We start from the raw sequence: 21,884 nt of genomic DNA on the forward strand, positions 1-21,884 counted from the left end.
CTACAAGCAGACCCTCATTTAAATTTAAAACAAAAGCTGACCCATTGCTTCCACTTCCAAAAAAGGCAGTTTTACTGGCAGTTAGTTATATCCATCTTTATTTTAGTAGAATAAGGTAGATTTTTCAATAGAACCTATTTGACTTCTGTATAAGGAGAACAAACTTACTTTCTACGTGGGAGCCTATGAACTAAGTTAAAGATAGCGGGGACTGATCAACACACCAAACCAAGCAAACAACAGAAATGAAGGCTAGAGAGGAAAACTGTGGCAAGGTCAAAACCAGATTCACTCTTAATTGTATTACAAACATTCCAGTTTTCAACAATGTCATCAGACAAATAGTTCAGTGGCTGGGTAGAACCTTCAGCGAGTCTATTGCTGTCTCTCTCTGCGATTTGATTGAAAAAGAAATATTTGCTTAATAACTGAGTGCAGGGAAAATGTCTAATGAGTGATTTGATGTACCATGGATGAAAACCATTGCAAGCTCAACTTGCTGTTTCAGTTTTCCCTCTTTTGTTTAAATTGTTTATATGTTCTGTTGACAAAATTTGTTTTCTCTGGGTTAAGTACTCATTGATGTGTTTGGAGAAAACAAGCAAGTCATAAAACGCATCTGAGCTTCTAGCTATAAAAAGTATTGATTACCCTAAACCTATCCGTAATGGCTTTAAATGTGGTCAAGAAGATAGAGTAAGTAAGTACCTCTTGACATGTTAACTAACTAAGTCCATAAGCACATTATTTTAAACTTTCTTATACTTCTGGTGGGAGTGAAAACTGTACAGCTGCTTTGGAAAACCTTGGCAGAATCTACCAGCTTCTAACATCTGCATAACCAGTGGACCAATAGCTCCAACTCCTGGCTATAATCTCAGCAGAAACAAGTGCTTATGTCTGTCAAATGACATGTATGAGACTTTTCATGGCAATTTTATTCATAACTGCTCAGACTGGAGCCAACCCAGCCGTTCGTCCACACTAGAATGAATAAATAAACCGTGGGATGTTCACAGGATGCAATGCAGCACTGCACTGAAAATAAATGAGCTTCTGTTATAGGTAGAATATATATGGATAAATCAGGCAGGTGTAATGTTGAACAAAACATAGGCAAAATATGTGCACATCGTATCTCCCTGTGTAAGAAGTGTAAAAACAGACAAAACTAACCTGTGATAATAGAGTAGAGGTTAGAGTTTCCTTCAGGGGGTAGATATTGACTCCAGGCAACGCAGCTTTCTGGGATGTCAAAAATGTTTTATAGCTTGATTTTCGTAATGGTTACCTGTATGAATGCATATGCATATGTGTATATATAATATATATTTGAGTAAAAATTTAGTAATCAATTTCAATACAAAAGTAATAAAAAAATCATTTCTATGTTGTATGAGTCAACTTCGAGGTTAATTTTAATAATCCCTGCTAATGACTAAGGAACTGAGTTGTGGAATGCCAACAGAAGCGCCGATTTATGCACATCTAGACACACACACAACTCCCTGTACTCCCGGCCCTAACTTATTAATAATTTGTTCAGACTCATTGACCCTCATACTTGGAAGAGATTTCCTATGTCATCTAATTCAATAGGACATCTGAAGCTTGTCTGCTGCCTTCCCTCTGGATGGCCATCCTGCTTTTGTGCACAAAAACCCCTTGATGAGCAGAATACAGTCGTGACCTCCTGAGGCAGGCCTAACTGTCATCAGGAGCCCATCCCTTGGCAAAAATCTGTCCTTGTCTATTCATTGGTTTTACTTGTAACCCCTGGTGTCTTGCAGTTAAGCAGACAAAGGACTGCGATGTAGCTGTTTACTCTGAGCATCCTTCTTTGTCCTGTATAGGCCCACTGAGAGCAGGCCTATTTTCAGATATAGCCGTCTTGATAATCCTGTCCCCTTAACTAATTACAGCATATTTTTCTGAGCAGGAATTATGTTTCTCCTTATGTGTCTTCTTAGTAGGCTTTCCGTAGGGATGAAGTTGGATACTACGGGTGTATCACTCTGCTTGCACATGGTCTCAGGATCCCTCCACTCTCCCCCTACTCTAGGGCTGAGCAAACTTGCTCCCCGGGCGCTTGGCCTTTCCTGTTATCAGTACAAAGATTTACGAGGCCACAGTCCATTCACTCATTCAACTTGTGTTTATCATCTTCGGTGCCTTAAAGATACAGTGATAAGCAAAATCAGGTGTGGGATCTGCCTCGTTAGGGCTTCCACTCTATTAATATTATTAATTAACTATTACATAAATAAATGTAAAATTGCAACTATAACGAGTTCTGTGAGAGAAAGGCACACGGCGTTATGAAAGCAAAAAATAGGGAGTCATCAGTGTCAAAGAAGCCTTCCCTGGAGAAAAACAGAGCAGAGGACAGATAAAAGTTAAAATAAGCTAAGAGCAGAGGGCAGGGATGTCACTGCAGGAAGGAGAGACACCATGAGCAAGGTCTTTTGGCAGGAAGGCAAAAGGAAACATGCCACATTTGAAGGACAGAGAAAAGCCAGTGTGACTGGGGTTGAGAAAACAAAGAGCAATACCAAATGGGATGAAGCCAGAGAGGCAGGAAAGAGTCAGGCCACTCAGGGGGGAAACGTGAGCACTAATTTGGGGAGTGTTTTGGGGACAGAACAGCCTTCAAAGGCTTGTAAAGAGTATTCCCCGGAAAGGAGCTGAACAAACAAGTAAAAGAGAGAAGAGGTCCTGAGAGAGGACTGACTGCTTCGGTTAGTAACTGTGGAATGGAAATGTAACATCCAGGTCCACCCTGTGGTCTGGGAGGGGGTGGAGTGGAAGTCGCCGTCGACAATAACCAGGGGCAAGGACCCCCAGGCCAGGTGCTGGTGGGTCATTTCGTGGATGCTGAAATCACCCAGGGATTACGACAAGCCTTGAGTTATGGAGAAAAGCATAACTCAGTGCCAGAGGCTTTGATGGATGTGGGGAAATGGCCGGGAGGTCACAGGTAATTGAGAGCTGACCAGCGTTGCCATGGCTCTATAGGAACTGTGTAATCTCCCTGTGGGGAATTACGTCTTCTAAAGGTTAATGCTAATGGCCATTGCAACTGAGCGTGATTACAGTATTTATTAGCTTTATACAGCCCTCTCCTTTTATGATTTAAATACCTCTTAAACAATATCAAAAAGTTGAAGAAGGGTTTTCAGGGCAAGGGAATGAAGAAACCAAGGCGTTAAGTCTAGAAAGGCGCCTCGGGGCACAGAATGCCAAGCCAAGGGAAGGCTTCCCCTGCAGGAGCGGCGGAGCCAGCAGAGGCTGCCGCTGCTCGGCGAGCTTGTCACTGTAGGGAGGGGCACTTGCGGTTGGTGTGCGGGATGGACGGGAGAGGGGGCAGGGCCAAGGGGGCACAGTGGTGAGCTGACCGCGCTTGCCAGAGAGGCAGATCCGAAGGAAGGTGAGGAAGGAGCGTGTGAAAGAGCTCAGAGGGCAAGGCCTCGAGGGCCGGGTGACCAGCAGGAAGGACAGCCGTGTACTGTGGCGACTAGAGAGAAGTAAAGCCGTGGGCAGGACCTGGCAAGCCGGGGAGTGGTTCATTTTGCAGAGGCGCACACGGTGCGTTTCTGGTCCTGGAGCACATCTAAGGGAGGTGTCCGGGGGATCACAAATGCAGGTGTTAAACGCAGGGGAAAGGTGAACTGAAAAAGCCTCCTACGCCCATCCCGGCCCCCCGTTTTTCTTCACAGCCCACAGGTTTTCCTGTTTTCTTCCCCCCTTCAGGTCCCCTCATCTTTTTCATTAATTCCTTGCTGCTCAGAAGCTTATGTCATTTTTTATTAAAAAAAGTATTTATTGATTTGAGAGAGAGAACGAGAGAAACATGGACTTCTTGTTCCCCTGTGATTTCATTGGTTCATTCCTGTATGTGCCCTGACCAGGGATGGGACCTGCAGCCTTGGCAGATTGGGACAACTCTCCAGCCACCTGAGCCACCAGGCCAGGGCTTCATCAGCTTACTTCTTCCACCCCCTACTTCCTAGTGCCCGTCCCCAAACATCTTAGGGTTTCCTCGAAGCCCCCCCCTTCTTTCTTAGCTCCCTTCGTCTCTGTCCCCATATCCCTAACACCCCTGGCATGCTTTACCACTGTTACCTCTTGTCAGTCTCCTTCTCCAGATTTGGGGACTTAGGGGACAGGGACTCTTTAAAAGTGCCTCTGTACCTAGACTCTTCTGGCCGAATAATCTGTTTAACAAATTAGCTAATTGATCGATTGAATAATTAGTTGACAGGTTTTTCCAATTCGAGGTGTTTTTCATTTTACAGTCTTCATTTAAAGAAAGTGAATGGGATGAAAGAATTCAAAACCAAATCCACAATCCCACATATCAGAGATGAATTTACAAAGTTTCGGGAACTGAGACACTATTTTCACATGACAGTGGCTCTCCATGTCTTGTCACAGTGCTTGAGTTGGGCTTCGCCCTGCTTTATTTTGGCCCCTTTCCTAACAGTCTAGCCGAGCAGCAGAAACCTAATCAGAGGAGCTACGTTTCTTCTTGGAAATAGGGAAAAACAACTTCTTTCTCAGACATCGTCTCTAAAAGTTGACTGAGGTTTAAACCATGAATATAAACTCCTCGAACATGTATTTGCCTTCCACTGAAACTGGGTCTTTTTTTTTTTTTTTAATCCTTACCCTAGGGTATGTTTGATTTTAAAGAGAGAGGAAGGGAGAGGGAGAGAGAAACTTTGGTTGGTTGCCTCCCTTACACGCCCTGACCTGACCGGAGATCAAACCTGAAGCTTAAGTATGTGTCCTGACTGGAAATCAAACCCACAACCTTTAGGTATACGGGGTGATGCTCCAACCAACGGAGCCACCCGGCCAGGGCAAAATTGGGCCTTTTAAACCTCAGTTCTCTCCATTTCAGCAACGCCCCTCGCTTTCTGCATCTGCACGGGCGATGCCATAGGAGCCTCCCTGACTAGTAGACCTCCCCATGGACTTGGTGGATGCGGCTGCACCCGGCTAAAGCAGAGAGTGTAGAGGAAGCAGAAAGCTGGAATGAAATGCATTTAATAGATGCTCCTAGAAAAAGGAGCCAGGGCAGGTCAAGCAGGCAGGAGGAGATATAGAAGAAAAATCCATAGACATAGTGTTGAAAATCCAGGAGGAGAATCTGCAGATCTATAGAGACAGAAAGTAGATTGATAGTTGCCAGGGCCTGGGGAGAGGGGAAGTTGGGGAGTGACTGCTAGTGTGTACTTTGGGGATGGTGAAAATATTCTGGAATTGGTGGTGATGGTGACACAACTTTGTGGACATATTTTTAAAAAATCACTGAATTGTACACTTTGCAACAATAAAAAAAATAAACTTAAAAAAGGGAAATCCAGAGGCGAAGAGATTGAAACATGAAAAAGTAGTCAAGGCCATCTGATATCGAAGAAGATGAAGACCTGTGGAAAGGCTACGGGATTTGGTGATTAGAAAGCCAGTGGGCGGCTTAAAGAGAGTAGTTTCAACAGAATAGTCACTCCCATTTCTTCTCCTTTCTGCTACATCAATTATAACTTATAAGGTTGTCCCTTCATATACTTTTATCTCTCCTGGCAGAATGTGTGATGGTTCTGCAAGTTCAGGAATGGGTTCAGTTTATATAAGCTAAATGGACATGGCGGATGAGTTTGTGAAATTTGGATATATGCTCATGCTCACTGGGACGTAGTATAAGTGTGTCAGTCTTCCTGCCCTTCTAACACCAAACCCATACTACAAAACCAGGTCAGCACACATCGTCTTAATCCCCAGCATCATTTCCAATGGCCCTAAATGAAACAGGATTGCCTCCTTTGAATTCTGATGGTAGCTTTCATGGCATGGCTATCTGGCAAGTCGTTTGTCCTGTCTTGTGTCAGTTCATTGATGGAGTCCTGTTGGCCTCATGACCCTGGGTCAACCTCATATATTCTTGGAGCCATATTTACTCAGTTTATAAACTAAGAGCAGTAAACCTTAATTTGAGCACACCTTATGAGAAAATTATATAAAATTGCTTTGAAAACTGTTAAGCAAATGTAAACAATGATTAATTGATATTGTTTTCAAATTAGAGACAATTAAATTCTTTAGTGTGTTTGGCTTTATTTTGGTGTAGGACTAGTTCCCTGAATACCCTATTTGTAGGATCATAGGCTTCGTATCTCTGTACACCTTACTAAGGTCTGCCTTCTTCAGTCCTAATGGGCTGAATTGAATACTGTTTAAATGAGAAAAATCCACTATCATACTATGATTGCCTTCTGTATTTCCTTAACCTTTTTTTTTAATTTGTTCAATTCTGCTCTCCAGGGTTCCCGAATGAGCCCGCTGCAGTGATTGCCCTCAGCACCATTAAGGGGTGGCTGGCCAGGAATCACCACGAGGTAGGGAAAACTACACAATCACTGAACATGCAAGATGGTATAATTTCAGCCTTAATTTCAAAAGAGCAGATACATGTATTTTATAAATATCAAGTAGGCCTGGTCATTGAGCCAAAGCTAGGTGGCTTGGGTTACATGGGTGATTATTTTCCTGTAATTAACTTACTGAAGGGACTATATTGATTGGTTTTCGTGATGAAGATGGGCAAAGTGATTGGACTCATTTAGCAATGATCTCATTTTTACATCTGTAACTAGTATAGGTCTTGTGTGTAAGAGAGAGATCGAGAGATCAGGTGGATGACGAATAAGGGTTTGTCCTGTGCTATTTCCCTTCAAGAGTTAAGTTATCTTGGTTGACAGGAGATTCCTGGTGTAGAGTTAAGTTTTGGTATCCTGAGTTTTCTTTATATATAGCTAATCACTTCCCTAAAGCGACTTCTGAGTGTGAGATTGGAGGGCTTGGATTATTGATAGCTAAATAGTCATGATCAGGATTTTTTATGAAACTAAATGCTTCCATCAGAGTGTTCATCATGCATCCTATTCTGCCTATTTAATAATATCTTTGGAATTTGTTTTTTGATGAACAGGACAATTACTCAAGTAAACAGAGTAACACAATAGGTAGAGGCACTGTGGAGGCTCAGATGTCAGAAGTTTGGCAATTAACATACTATAACAGGTTTTATACAGTGCACAACCTTGTGCATTTTCTTATTTTGTTTTTCTTCTCAGATATTCGTGTGCGTGCTATAAAAAATGTTGTTCCATTGATGATGGACCATGAATTTAGCTCTTTCCTTGGGATGAATTATTTGGAAATGTTTCGGGATGGAAATAGACTATGGGAGTTTCCTAATGAGAGAGAGCTCTTAGTGCCTTGGGGTGTTTAAAAAAACAGTAGTGTTATTTTCTGCTAATTACAGTAATTTCAGTATTTCTTAAACAGATATAGACATTGTTATCTCAAATAGAAGCGAAGACCAAATGGCAAAGCATCTGCATTTTGCTGCTCGCTCGCTCTGTCCCTCCTACTTTGAAAGGCATACATGTGGCAACTTCAATGTAGAGGATAGTTCTAATAACCTCCAAGAAGCTGAATAAAGAAATCTGAAATAGCCAGTTTGCAAAACACATCTTTGACAAGTACTATTTTCATGACAGTCTTATGAAAAATCTAGGATAGGTATTGTTTTTCTTATTCTCGTCTAGAATCAGAAAGTTAAATGACATACTCAAGCCTTTGGAGTCACAGAGAGAAGAGCCTGACTCAGCCCGCCTGACTCCCAGTCATCCCCCCTGGGAATGCTCCTGAGGCAAGGGAAAGGATGTTAGGCCCTCTCAAAGCTGGTCTCTTCAATCTCTCTCTTGGTCACAGTAAAGGCCCCTCCCCTGGACCATCTGCTTTGCAGCAATGTAGAGGGTTTCAGGAGTAAAAGTTGACAAATGAGCTAGTGTATTGGTGCAAATCCATTATTTTCAATAAACTAATAAGATGTTCCCACTGACGGAACTTCACATGTCATCTTGGCATGTGATGCGAGTGCACGTAGCAACACGAAACTTCAGGATGGTGATGTTGGTCGCATTTACAGCTCATTGATGAGTTCTGGTGGATTCCCTTTAGTTAGCTATTCAGAAAGCTATTTTCCACAGACATGTTAGCTCAGTGTTTCCTACCTCATGGTTTTTGCTCTAATGTCCTTACTAGCCTACTCTGCCTTTGAGTCTGTCTTTTCGCTTTCATACCTTTTTCTTGCTTATTTCTTGAGTCTGTTGTCAAAAATGTAGATAATTTGATTTGAGAAACACTCCATTATCGCCAGTGCAACTTTAAACATATTCTATGCTAATTCTCTTTTAAAAGGCTTCTTGTTTCAATGTGTATTGGCTAATGTCAACAACTTAAATTGAACAAGTCAGGTTTTACTTAATAAATGGCTTATAAGTGGTAAGACATGGAAAAAGCTATATAAATGGATTAGAAATATTTCGATTTATTTTTTGCTCTGTTTAAAAACAAACAAACTAGAGTAAGGATTTATGGAAGAGTATAATTCCTTATTCAGTTTTCTCTCCATTGCAGTATTATTTTGACATCCTGATTGTTTAAGCTACATATTTATTAATTTACTCTTCTGATGAATATTTATTAAATACCAGTAAGCACAAGATACTTGTCCAGATACCAAGTAGAGAACACGGAAAAACACAGTTCTTTCCTTATGATATTCATAGTCTAGGAAAAGAGAAAGGTAAATTAAACAAATGAAGAAATAAGATAGTTCAAAGGCTACAGAGTAAAACAGGCCGTAGGATAGTTAGTTAGAGGGGGAAGTGGTGTTGGATAATGCGGAGGCGCCTCCTCCGAGGGCGTAACCTTGGAGGGAAGGTTTGTACCATGGGAAGGAGCAAGTTGCGCCTCACAGAGACCTTGGGGTGGCACATTTCCCCTGGAGGGAAGACAAGCGGAGAGCCTTGAGGAGAGAACAAATTTACTACTGTTTGCGAGCAATTGTAAGAGAGGCTGTGGTTGAAGCGGAGAGGTGAAATGGCAGGACACAAATTTGGACAAATAGCTAGAGGTCCGGTCATAGAGTGTTGGGGTTTTCCAAGAGACTTTGATTTTTATTCTAAGTCTAATTGGAAGTTGTTGAGGGTTTGGGCAAGAAAGGAATAATTGGATTTACCTTGAAAAGGACCAAAAAAGTCTGGCTGCTGCTTGGAGAATGGATCTGAGCAATGTCAGAGTAGAAAAGGGACAGTGCATAGAATGCTCCCTCACATTTTGCTGTCCAGAGCAAGGCACCAAGGGGACAGGCAAGTGCAGGTCTCTCATGTGTTCAGAACAGAAGCAACTGGGTATCGATGAACGATAGTAATGTTTGTCATGGTGGGAGATCAGATGAGGTGTATGAGGAAAACAGAAGAGTCAAAAATGACCACTAGGGCCCTGGCTGGGAAGCTCAGTTGGTTGGAACATTGTCCGGTACCCCAAAAGGTTGCGGGCTTGATTCCCAGTCAGGGCGCATACCCAGTTTGCAGGTTCCATACCCGGGGGGGCGCATACGGGAGACAGCTGATCAATGTTTCTTTCTCACAAATCTTCTCTCTCTCTTTCTCCCTCTCTCCCTCTCTCTCTAACATCAATAAAAACATATCCTCAGGTGAGGATTTAAAAAAAAAAATGACCGCTAGGTTTTCGGCCTGAACACTTGGATAAATTTTGGTGCATTTACTGAGAAACTTGGTAGAGGAACATGTTTATATATATTTTTTAACAAATTAAGAAAATACGAATTATGTTGCAGACAGTGAAGTCCGAGTTGATTTCAGATATAGAATGAAGATTTTTAATGAAATGTTGGCTATTTGATCCTGAAGATCAAGAAATAAGTCAGAACCAAAGACATGATCAAATCAATCAGATTCTCATAACCTTGACTCGGGTTTGGGTCTTAGTTTGAGACTGGCTGCAATAAATAGAAATATACTCAAACTAATTTATATAAAGAAAGATGAAATGCATAAATAAATTATATAAAAAGTCTTGAAGGTCACGGACTGGAACTAGAGCAGGGCCTCATGAGTGACCGAAATTACAAACAGAACAACCAAGAAGGAGCCAGTAGTTCATTCTCATGCTTCTCTCACCTTCTCCTTGTATCTCTGTTTCATTGTTATTTTATGATTTCGCACCGTCTTCCCCGCTCATGCACCTGCTCAGCATGTGCCCACCCATTCGTGGGTCAGTCATCCCTGCTTGAAGCAAGGCTGGGGTGGAGCTTGGCGGGCGAAGATGCATCTTCTGGGATTTCCAGCTGGTCAAGTCCCCTGAAATTTTCTTTAGAAAATATGAGGAATCCATGTACTATGACTCTCCTGTCAGCCGCCGTATTTTCCTCAGTCAGATGAGAGGGCGATTCAAGGGTCCACATCTCCAAGGCGTTTGACCATAAATAGTAGTCATGTAATGTGATCAGTGAGCCTTCCTGTGCCGCCATCTACTTGTTATCTGGTTTTTAAACCATCGGGAAAGGGTACTTCTTTTCCAAAACAATAGTTGATTTAATCCTATTTAAGTACACCACTCACCTCCAGCTTGTCTGGCCAGATATTTTCACATCCAGAGGTCTGACTAGAGCACTTGGGCCCGGAAAAAAAATCACACTTCTGTCACCCACCATCCACTTATTTCCTTTGCCCAAAGTCTGAACTGCGAGGAGGCTGTTGTCACCACATATTTGAGGGTACAGGGGGACTTGAGGGAGCCCAGCAGAGGAGATGGAGCAGCCCTTTAATAAAAAGATGAAGGAGAGTCCTCAAGACGGCATATCTGGGGCACAACAAATGACTTCCCAGAACCAAAAGTTAGAATAACTTGTGATTGAAAAATTAAAAAACAAAAGAGAACATTCACTCCTGAGAATTGAATTATTGCCCTGAGAAGACCAGAGAGATGAATTATCGTACAACATAGAACAGAAATGCAAAGAAATGGAAATTATGGCTGAAGAGATAAGATGTGTGGCAGAGAGACGCAGGAACCAAACCTGAGGTGGGCAAAGAATGAAGGTTACCCACTGGCATTTTCGGCTAAATTAAGCATTAAGAACTTCCGAGTTTAGAAAATCAAAAGCAGAGAATAGCAGTGTGCTATAAAAAATGGACAGCATGTGGCATAACCTTCCCATAAGTGCCCCTTTTTCTCAAGTAGAAACTTTATTACAGAGACAAGTGAGCAAAATAAGGGGCCTTCATGGAAATGAGCAGCGGAAATGCGGCCCAGACGCCTCACTGGGGGTGGCTGCTCTGCGCTCCTCGTTTCTCATGCAGTCTAACAATACCATTTCTCGTGAAACAGTGATTCCCCCTCCACAGCTCCGAGCCACCCCTCTGCTCCTGGCAGTTAGCCTAAGGGATGTTTTTGCGGTGCCTGCTCTACGGTTCTATACCCCCAAGGACGCGTGGCATCAACTGTGGGTCTCCGGGGCACTGTATAGAGTGCCTGTAACGCTCTCCGTAGAAGGTGGAATTAGAAAGGGACGGCTTTCACCTCTAAAAGCAGGAGACTGCTATTGTGAGCTCTTTCCCCCTCACGGAGGTCAAGTTCAGGGATTTCAAATACCACAAAGAAGCGAGCTTCTGCAGCACACAGCACCTGCGCTTATTCTCCTGGGAACTCACGGCAGGGTAAGGGACCTCAGAGGAAGTTTCTGAGCTGGAAGATGATCGGCGGTGTCCTGGGTACTTTCAAATGTGAAATCCTTAAACTACTAATGGGGCCTCAGTTGCAGTGTGGCAAACACTTGACCTCCCCCTCCCTCCCGCCAGCCCCAGTTATAAAGCAGTCGATAGGCGGGCAGATTCTGGGAGGCTCTAATTAAAGCTGTGGCCGTGTGTATCCATCCCGAGGGGCGCTGTGGTTCATGCGAGACCAGGCCCCAGCTGCATCTCTGCAGATCTTGGAGGATGGCACTTCCCAGGAATCTTTCCCATTCAGCCACTCCATGGGAATTTCCCAATCTCCTCCCTCATGCCAACAGCCCCCTCTGCCACAGCAGACCACCTTTTTCTGGGGGGCAACAGTTTAATGGAAGAGCCTTTCATTCATCTTTGAAGGCCCTTAGTGGGCACCTGCCTTGACTTGGTATCATTGGCTGGGAGGAAACTAGCTCTGCATTTTTTAAACCAAAGTCAGTTTTCTTCTATGGAGGAGAAAGATAGAGGTTTCCTCTCATTGCCTGCAGAATTGGGGCTTTTGTCTAACATTCAGTACTTTTTAATTGTGCTTTCCATGCAAACAGATTGTTGTGGAACATGTTAAATGTCATCTTCTTGTCATTGAAATTGTTTACTCCGTGCCTTTTGAGGGAAACAGGACACCTGTGATATTGCTGTTTGTCACCTTCAGCAGTGTGCAGGGCCTCAGGAGATGCTGTGTGCGTGTTGTGTTGTATTGAGACAGATCTCCAGCTCTGCAGCTTGTCCCGAGCAAAGGTCCCAGACCTGACCCGGTACGGACTGGACCTCAGGATCAACTGGTGGTCGCCAGAGAGCAAAATTAGTTTTGAGCTTATCACTGGTGTCCTTTAGAAGTAAAGACATCGATTTGGGCAGCTTGGAAGCAGTAATTCTGTCACCCTCCCCTGCCTTCCAACCTTCATATACACAACCCACAAAGTACTGAAAAAGGCGAACAGATTCCTTTTCTCCAGAAAATAGAATTGGGGTTCCACTGAAGAAATGCATGTTCAGCCTTCTGAAAGGTCCCTTGGCTATTCTCATGGTAATTTGACAAGATCAGGGCCAGAGAGAGTCACTTGCTTCTTGATTACAGATCACAAAGGAGCCATCGCACTCTAGGTTTTGGTGCCAAGAGTCATTTTCCCCCTTCTTGGCAGAGGTCGCTGAGCATATGCAGTGTTAAAAATTATTTGTCATTTTTCTTCCAGAATCACATTATGGATCACCCAAAAAAAAACACACCCCAGTGTGGTTCTGCCTTATGTCTCTGACACGAAATGCCTTAGGATCTCTGTGGTTCTTTTTTAAAAGGGGGACTTAAATGAAACATAAAATGATACTCACATCTGATGGGAAAATTGTATCCTTCACACCAAGTTTCCATCCCTGTGGATGATGTTTTACAGAAACGCAGAACACGCGGTGCACTGTCCCTCGGTCACACAGCACGGGGGCGTGGTTCACATTCAGAGACCCGGGAAGAGAAACTAAAGTGCTCAGCGTTCTCTCTGGGGAATATCTTTTGATGTCCTCAAACATCACTTGAGAATCAATGCCAGCCTTAGTTTTTGGTGAAATCTAAGGATAAAATTATGTGTGTTTGATAAAATAAGGCCCATCTTAAAATACTCACATTCTGCGCAGAACTGTGATTATGGTAATAATAATCATCATTCTAATATGCGGCTATAAAAACGTATCCTTTGACTAGCCAAGCACGGCCTTTAGGTGGAAACCACGACGCTCATCGGCTGTGACATAATTGAAGAAAATTATTCCCAGACTTTACACATATGCCATGCTTCCTTGGCCCTCCCAGACCCCTGATGACTTGCAAACAGTTTGTTTTCTCTCTCCATCGATCTCCTTCCCTTCCTCCCTCCCTCCCTCCCCTCTTACTTCCTCCCTCCATTTCTCCACCCCCTTTTCCTCCCCTCTCTGTCACACCAACACTCTCACACACACAACGCCTTCCCATGCTCAGGCTGTCTTTGTTGAGATTTGTGACAGGCTGACCTTGCTGGCCAGAAGTGCGTTTTCTCTCTTTATCTTACGATTCTAAATCCTCACTGTGAGAGTGAAAGCCACGCCCCAAGGAAACTTCTGCCTTAACTTGGTGGGTGTGCTCAGGCCACCACAGGCTGCCCCCCGCGGGAGCCTGCCAAGGGGGCACCCACTCCCCTCTCTCCCGCACCGCTCTGGCCTCTGTTCGCAACACGAGCGCCCGAGTTCTTGGAGCCAGAAGTGAGAGCCCCCCCCCCCCCGCTGTGGCCCCCAAGCTCCGTAGCTCTGTTTCTATCAGTTAGAAGCACCATGTGTGGAATAACATAGATGTCGCCAGTCAGCCGGTGTGCCTAGGGTGGGGGGGCGTTAATCACACCCTTTTTAGGCATTGAGTAAGGCTGCCCAAGCATCCTTTCCCGCTAGTCTTACTCTGGGTAGAGAGTCTTTCAAGTCTAATCATTTTCTTTCTTCCAGAAGGGCATGTCTGGACAATCAAGGTCCCAGGGTACTCTAGTGACACTGACCTGCGGTCCCATGTAGTTCAGGGTGGCTTGTTGAGTTCTGTGCTGAGCGATAATCAGCACATGCCCTCCTCTGCCAGCTGTTCTGAACCCAGCACTGTGTCCACTGTGCCCCCATTACTCTTAGATAAATGGAAGGAAGTATAGAGAGAACCTGAAAATGTACTTTGCCTTGGTGGGGGGGCAGAATTATGTTTAAATACATGTGGCAAATTCATATATATCACTGTGAATCTTTACCACCTTTTGGTGTTATGGGGTGACGCTCTAACCAACTGAGCCACAGCAGCCAGGACCCTAATTTTTATATGTATCTTTAGAGTCAATATTAATAATCATGACCCATTTTGTGTAGGAGGAAAGGCCGCCATGCTGCTTTTTTTGTAAATGATCTGAATTATGTGGTGCTTTGAAAAGAGCCAAACTTGATAAGTCCTTACGTACTTAAAGCTGCTGATTATCTGAATGATGTGATATTTTTGTAAGTAGAAAATACACCTCCGAGCATGTGGTTGGCTCTACATCTGACATGGGGATAAAAATGACACTGAAAGGTCCCCTTGAAGGACATTCTACAGCCATTTTCATGAGCTAGAAGCATGTGCCTCCCTTCTTCTTGGTAGGGAAGAGAAACAGCCCTTCACTTTGCCCCCCGCTGTAATTGAAAGGACTCTTTGCTGCTATGATTGAATGAAAAACCAGTAGCATTGCCACTGTCACCTTGCTCAAATCAGGGAAGAACAAAAAAAGGTTCTCTCTCATTCTAGTAGAATTAAATGATTTGCCTCTGAGAGGAAATGTTCTCAGGTAGGATCCTGTTTTGGATGGAAACTGTGGTCAGAGCTCTAACCATCTCACTGTTCCTCCTGACACATTAAGGCATAGAGGTGGCTGCTATAGAAACCAGACCTCCTTTGATGACCACACCGCTGTTCACTATGGTAAGAAACAGGCGTCAGTCCAGCAAAGCCATCGTTTCTCCAACCTCTTGGTGCATCAACAGAAGGCATACTCCAGAAAACCTCACATGGGTGTTGACATAGGGACACACAACATCAGATCTGGCTAATGAATTTATGGTTAGGAGCCAGTTGGAGGACCTGGATTATGCTCCCGGTGACAGAAGGACTTGCTAGCATGCCCCTCTCCATCGGATGGAGTTCCTCTCATTCCTACCCCTGCACTCCTTAGAAGTCCCATCACATGGGAACCAGGGGACAGAGAAGAAAGCTTTAGTGTCTTCATTCCACACCAGGGAGTCTCAACGGTTAGTGAAGAGACTAGTCAAAGTGTGACACACATGCAACAAAGATCCGTGTGAGTGTGAGACGGAGGTGCTGGCTTCATGCATGCTCAGCTCCTTCACTGTACGAAACAATGTAAAGCACTCATTGGCCAATGTGTCTATCCAGGCTTTCCCTTGGGTTAAACACACACACACACAACAATAACCTCTACTAGGTACACTGAAGATGTTTGCACTTAGTTGAAGGCTCTGCACCGCTGGGTAAATCAACTGCCCTAAAGATTTCCCAGGTAAAGTAATGGTGGAGGGAGAGATTGAAATCCTGCTCCTGCTGCAACTGCCTCATGGAATTTCTTTTATTACATATTCAATACATTTACTAATGCATTCCAGAGTATGCATGTATCCCCACCCTCTAAGGAAAACCATTTGCCGAACGTATTTAGAAAACAAGGAATGAAATTCCTTTTTCCTCTGCTTCCTGCACAGAACGTGACTATTTGGGGGGGTTCACTCCCTGCTGGCAAATGGCCATTTCCTGCCTCTAGACAGAAAGGCTTAAAAGGACTTATAAAAAACAGTCAAAATCCTCTGTAGACATTCAATAAGTTATAAAGGAAAGGGCGTTTTGATGAGTTGCTGCAAATGAATCAGGAACATATGGATCCGATTTCCCTGGAGTTTAAATTTGTAAAGAGAAAAAAAAACTTCTTAGAAAAATGAACTTTGTAGATGTCACTGAACCCAGCGGAAAAACACACGAGATGATTATTCAACTTGATACTTTCCGAAGTCGCCCGGGCTTAGCTGAAGCACACTCGGGTCATTTGTGGCTCAATCTGGATGGTCAACACACAGCCCACAATGTCCTCATTGTTTTCAGTCAAGTTCCGGACAGCAGAAGATAGGAAAGCAGTTAGTATTTTCAGCAATTAATTTTATTATAGCAGTTCGTTTTCTAATTCCTCAGAAAAATAATTTTGTCATTGGCAGGAGATTCTGGAGACGTGGTGGGTAACACAGACCTGCACATTCAGGGGCCAGTGCAAGGGCGGGTGGTGGAAACTGGCTCCCGGGAAGGACAACAGGACACCAATCAGAAAATGGTCCCCGCAGCCTTGCTAAGTGGGGTCCTCACGCCCAGGGAGGGCTAATTTGCTTCCTGTGACTGAGCACTTCATGCTCAAAAGGTTTTTCAGGAACCAATTTAATTACACAAAATCCAAGAGGTAACCTGTTGGCTTTCTTTTACAATCTGACTACAGTAATGATTCAGTTGTATATGTTGATGACTTTTACTAATGTATTAAATATATCTAGCTGATGATGTCACTATATCTATTTTTAGTTCTAAAATCTGATGATATTATTTTTAAATGTTTATTTCCATATATAGTCCCTTTCAAAAGGAAAAATATGTCCCTGGCTGGTGTGGCTCAGTTGGTTGAGCATGGTCCCATGCACCAAGAGGTCGCTGGTTTGAGTCCCAGTCAGAGCACATGCCCAGGTTGCTGGCTCGATCCCCCCAGTAAGAGGTATGCAGGAAGCAGCTGATTGATATCTCCCTCTCCCTTCTTCTCTCTCTCTAAAACCAATAAAATCATATTTTTTTATAAAAAAAAGAAAAACTGGTTCTTCAAAAAAATCTTGGCAGTGTAGATTCATGTGTAATTCTTTCAAAAGCATCCTGGTCTTCCTTAATGTATTTAACACACACTGACTCAATAGCTGGCATGCCCTGGTCTTGTGTTCTGCTTATATAAGGATGGTTGAGACATAGTTCTTACAGTCTGTTAGAGGAAACAACACAGTTATCACAAGATAATGCAGTAAATGCCAAGACAAATGATGCCCAGAGTATTGTAGGGCATCAGGTAGAGGAAAGCGACAAGGAAGGCTCTTGGTGCTTCCTGACCTAAGTGGACGAGTACTCAGGGCCGCACACTCCCCTCAGGGCTTTCCTCCTCCTGGGAGTAAAATCCAAATCCCTCACCCACAGCATGGGCCCTTGACCCATGTCCCCAGACTCTTAGGAGGCCTCAGGGAGTTCATGGGAAGAAAAACAATTGTTTTCAATGACCTCTAACTGCAAGATAGCACTTCCTTCTGCCATGACTGTAGCCCCAAACCACAGTGGCATCAGCAGTTCTTGTGACTTCGTTATCAGTAGAAATGGCAGATATTTCCTATCACATCACAATTGCTGTAGAGGTATCTAAGCACTACGTGTGACTTCCAGTCACCACTAGATCTTGTTTTAATGTGTTGATAAAGAAGCATGAAATATTACCATAACACGCACCCATTCCGGGTCATTGTTATCTCAATGAAATCACTTCCTTTGTAATCTTTTGTATTTTTACTTGTTTAAAGTCCTGATATATACTCTGAGAAGAATACGCAGGCTCCACTCAACTGCTAAATGGGTCCATGACACCGAGGAAAAGTCTCTCTGGCCGCACCCATTCTGTCTCTCCCTGGCTCACCTCCCTCGGGTCTCGTTGCCTTCCTCCTCGAATCCACCCAGCATGCTCCTGCCTCAGGCCAGCCCCGCATAGGTGCAGAGGTGAAAAACAAACTGGATGCATGTGTGTTTATGGGAAACAGCCTGACAGCGACATAACCGGTGTCCATTGGCCTTCCTGTCCTCCCTGGACTCATTAGCAGGCACAAAGCAAGCTCAGTATGACATTTCTGAAGAGTAGAGAATACAATTTGAAGAAGTCATTGATCTTAACAGACCTGAAAAATGCTAATGGAGCAGGTTGCTTAGCTGTAGCTTATTGCCTAACCCTGCTGCCTGCTTCACCCAGGAAAGATGAGCCGACGTTATTTGCATTATGTGCAGGCACAAACTATCAAAAGCCTGGAAATTAATATAGCTGGCAACACACATTCTTTTCAAAGGCACCCACGATGAAACTAACCCCTGAGAGAACTTGCATCACCCAATTTGGGGCACTTGAAGAGCATGCTCTATGATGGGGGACCAGGTGATGGGTTCATTACTGCCAGAATGCAGTGTCTTGACACACAGTTTGAGATATCTGAATCTGACATGTAATAGCTGAGATGATAGTGGCCAAATACTTCTCGAGGTCAAATCCATGCATGCGGAGTTCCTGAAAAGGTGAGAAATCACTGAGACCCGTAATGACAAAGCTGATGGGAAGATGGATGAAATGGTATTGGCAATAGTTCGAGCCTCCAAAATAGCTTGTAAGTGATTTACCCCAGCGGCAGCGGAGCCAATTGACAATAGCCGAGTGCTAATTAAATACCAACCGCTGGGAAATACAGGGCATGTCTTTTGGCTCTGTGTTTGCAATTTCGCACTTTTAAGCAGAAGCCAAATTACTTTCCAATAATCATGCCTTTTAGACTTAAGTCTATGTGCTCCCATTCCTTTGCTCTTTTTTTCCAGCATTCTGCGTGTTTGATTTGAAACCAAAAAGAAGACAAGGAAAGAAGAAAGTAGAGAAGGGATTGGAGTCCAGAGAAAGCTGGAAAGCCAGCAGGAAGGAAGTGGGGGCAGGAAAGATTCCCCCATGTGTCCTGATAACATCCTTTGAGAAATACTGCTATTCCTTCCCAGCCTGTGGCCGATTAGAATAATACAATAATGACCATTTATTAAGAACCTATCCAAGCTTCCATTCTGTTCGGTGCTTTATATAGAATAAGAGTTAGCCTTTATTATTTACTTGGGACCAGATATTTTGCTAAGAATAAATCCTGGCCACCACCCTATCCAGCTATGGGGACATTTTTTAAAAATATAAATAAGGAAAGTGAAGTCAACAGAAAGCTACACTCTCCCTTGAAATATGCTGTCGTGTTCTAGCGAGTTCGAGAGTATCCATAAGATGCTGTTTGGAAGGCCTTTCATGTAAAAACAGTTTGTAAGAGTCATAGTTTGCTAAGAAATGCAACGAACACAATTTAAGGAAAACTACTGAGTCAGTAGCATCTAAACTTACATTCAAATGAACTCCTAGCTTCAGTTACGAGAGAGAGAGAGGTGGCGTCTTCTCCTCAAATGAGGGCAGCGCAGAGTGACTTCGGGGTGGAAAGCAGTTGAAACGGGCTGGAGGAAGGAGGCATCCCGCACTCAGGAGCTTGATCTCTGGGCCTCTTTCTGGCTCACACCAGGTCCGAGCGGCATCCTTAGCGGCAGGGATTAAAGACTCTGGGGCTGCAGAGTGTGAATGGGGTCAGTCTGCACGATAGTTCCATTATCTGAGACACCTCTAGTTGATTGCCAAAGGCTAACCTGCAAAGGCTTTTGGGCAAAGGCGAGGAGAAGCCTGGAATTGTGTGCAATGCCGAGGAGGCTGTTCTACTGGAGTTGGGGAAGTGAAGGGTCACAAAGAAACATTTCAATCAATTCTGTCAAGTGCGATGAGGACTGGGCAGATCTTACCATAGTAGAATGATGAGTGACATAAATAAGAGAATGTTTCTTTAAACAGCTTGCTGGATGGGAATAATCACTTTTGTTTGTTTAGATAGATTACATTTGGTGATATAAAGAAGTTTTGTGGGTAAAACCCAAATTGGGTAGGGCATAAAAAAGGTTTTGTATGCATCTCCGGAGGAGAACCTGTCTCATAATTTTGCAAGGTGTTTGGATTGGGGGAGATAAACACTGGGAGGAGGCATGGCGTGGAGGCCTTTTCCAGAATGTTGGAAAGAGACTTCCTGGAGTGTGCCAAAATGCCAGTGAGCCAAAGTTAATGTAAGAGTCATTGCATGAACAGGGCTCTCATCCCGTTTTTTTTATTTGACACCAACACTGATAATAGTAACACCGTCTAGCAGGACACTGCCTGCTAAGGCAAATTTACACAGGTGTCTTTCCTCTTCTGAGGGTTTAAGGAGACCCTGGAGCTAATAACAAGGACACGCAGCTTCCATGACAGCTGAGCCTGTGCAAAGATGGGAACAGATTTAACAGGGGAAGCGAAAGGTCTCAGTGGGCCTGGAGAATCCCAAGGTGCTCTAAGGCACTATTGGGAATCACGTGGACACATTCTACACTGTATACCCTAAAAAGTCTAAACACGTGTGTTTGAAAAAGCAAAGCAGGGCTTAGAGAGTCCCTGACAGATCCCTTCTTTTTAGTTTCTTGAACTAATGCCTTGGCCTGGGTCTTAACAACATCCACATGCCCATCTTCCTACTGGTTCTTGATGATGGATTTGGAAGACTTACCATGAGCCAAACATAGATCTCACTAGAGTTTGTTATTCTGGAGCAGCAGCCCCCAACTGCATATAGATTTTCATTCTGTTCCTAAGCAGATACATTTAATGGCAAGTGGGTGTTTAAACCACAGGGAAGGGACAGCAAGAACAAATATATAATTAGATGTTTCCTGGCTGTGTACTTTGTGGATAGGCCTGTGGATTTTTTTTGCATGACTTGTCCTAATTGTGTCGGCAGCTTCCGACAGCAGAGAACGGGACTAAAGTTGATCCATGCACTTGAAGTTCGAGGTGAGGAATTATGCATCTCCAAGAACAATTATAACTATAATTAAGAGTGGGTTGGTTTTCCTTTCAGCGTGCCCTCTTGTTTCTCAGTGAGCATGGCAGGGATTTTCATTAATAATAAAGACATTCTGCAGATGTAGAATTAGGAATCGGTTGACTGTAGTTAATTGGCATATTATTGTATTCCCATAAATTCTGTCTGGGGCTGTTGTGAGTAGATTTAAAACTGCTAGGAAGAAATAAAATGTACAGCCCTTTACAATGAAGTTGTTTTAAGCTCGAAGCTTTTGTGTTTTAGTGACTTTGAAGCAAGATAAGCATTAACTTGAGGGTTTTATTTTGGAGAATGCTAAAGTAATGGACCCAATAAGAGTTTCTGGTGGATTTACATAAACTTCATTGGAGCTAGGGGACAGAATATGTTTTGAAATTGTATAAAAATAAAAATGACAGTAGGACTCAAATTCACTTTCTGCCATCTCTTGAGTAGTCCATCCACCTCATTACATGTACAAACAAGCCAACATTATTGATGATAAACCCAGCAGCACACATAATTAGGATATGCTAATTGCAGAATTTTAAAGAAACTAACAAAGCTCAAAATAAATAGCATTCTCATTTTATAAACAGTGATAACAATGATTAAATGGAGATTTTCTTTGGAGTGCTGTCTACACTGAATTTTAAGCGACAGTTCAAGTAGCCAACTCAATTTTTATGCAGTTCATTAGTGTGGCTTTATTTGGCAATGTCTTTGGGCCACAAACACCAGGATGGGGTCAGAGATTTACTAAATGGAGGCCTTTGGCAAGTTGCTGAAGATTTCTGAGTATTTGTCCATCTTTGAGGAGAGGAAGAGACACTATTTAAGGTGCCGTCTCTGTAATGGGTATGACTGAGGGGGGCATCTCCTCAAGTTCCACACCCTAGTGCTTCCCTGTCCTCACTCCAGCCCTGGCACTCTCAA

At 43.5% G+C, this 21,884-nt stretch overlaps 1 long non-coding RNA gene across 1 annotated transcript in view; it reads left to right on the forward strand.

Moving 5' to 3' along the window:
• LOC148092726 (uncharacterized) overlaps positions 1 to 21,884 on the forward strand; it is a 324,510-nt gene that overhangs the window by 44,554 nt on the left and 258,072 nt on the right. The window contains exon 2 of the long non-coding RNA XR_015714810.1: positions 6,325 to 6,398. This is a non-coding gene — a long non-coding RNA (uncharacterized LOC148092726). The remainder of the gene's footprint in view (positions 1 to 6,324; positions 6,399 to 21,884) is intronic.

The sequence above is a fragment of the Miniopterus natalensis genome, chromosome 7 (assembly GCF_054644295.1).
Source record: "Miniopterus natalensis isolate mMinNat1 chromosome 7, mMinNat1.hap1, whole genome shotgun sequence".
NCBI lineage: Eukaryota > Metazoa > Chordata > Mammalia > Chiroptera > Miniopteridae > Miniopterus > Miniopterus natalensis.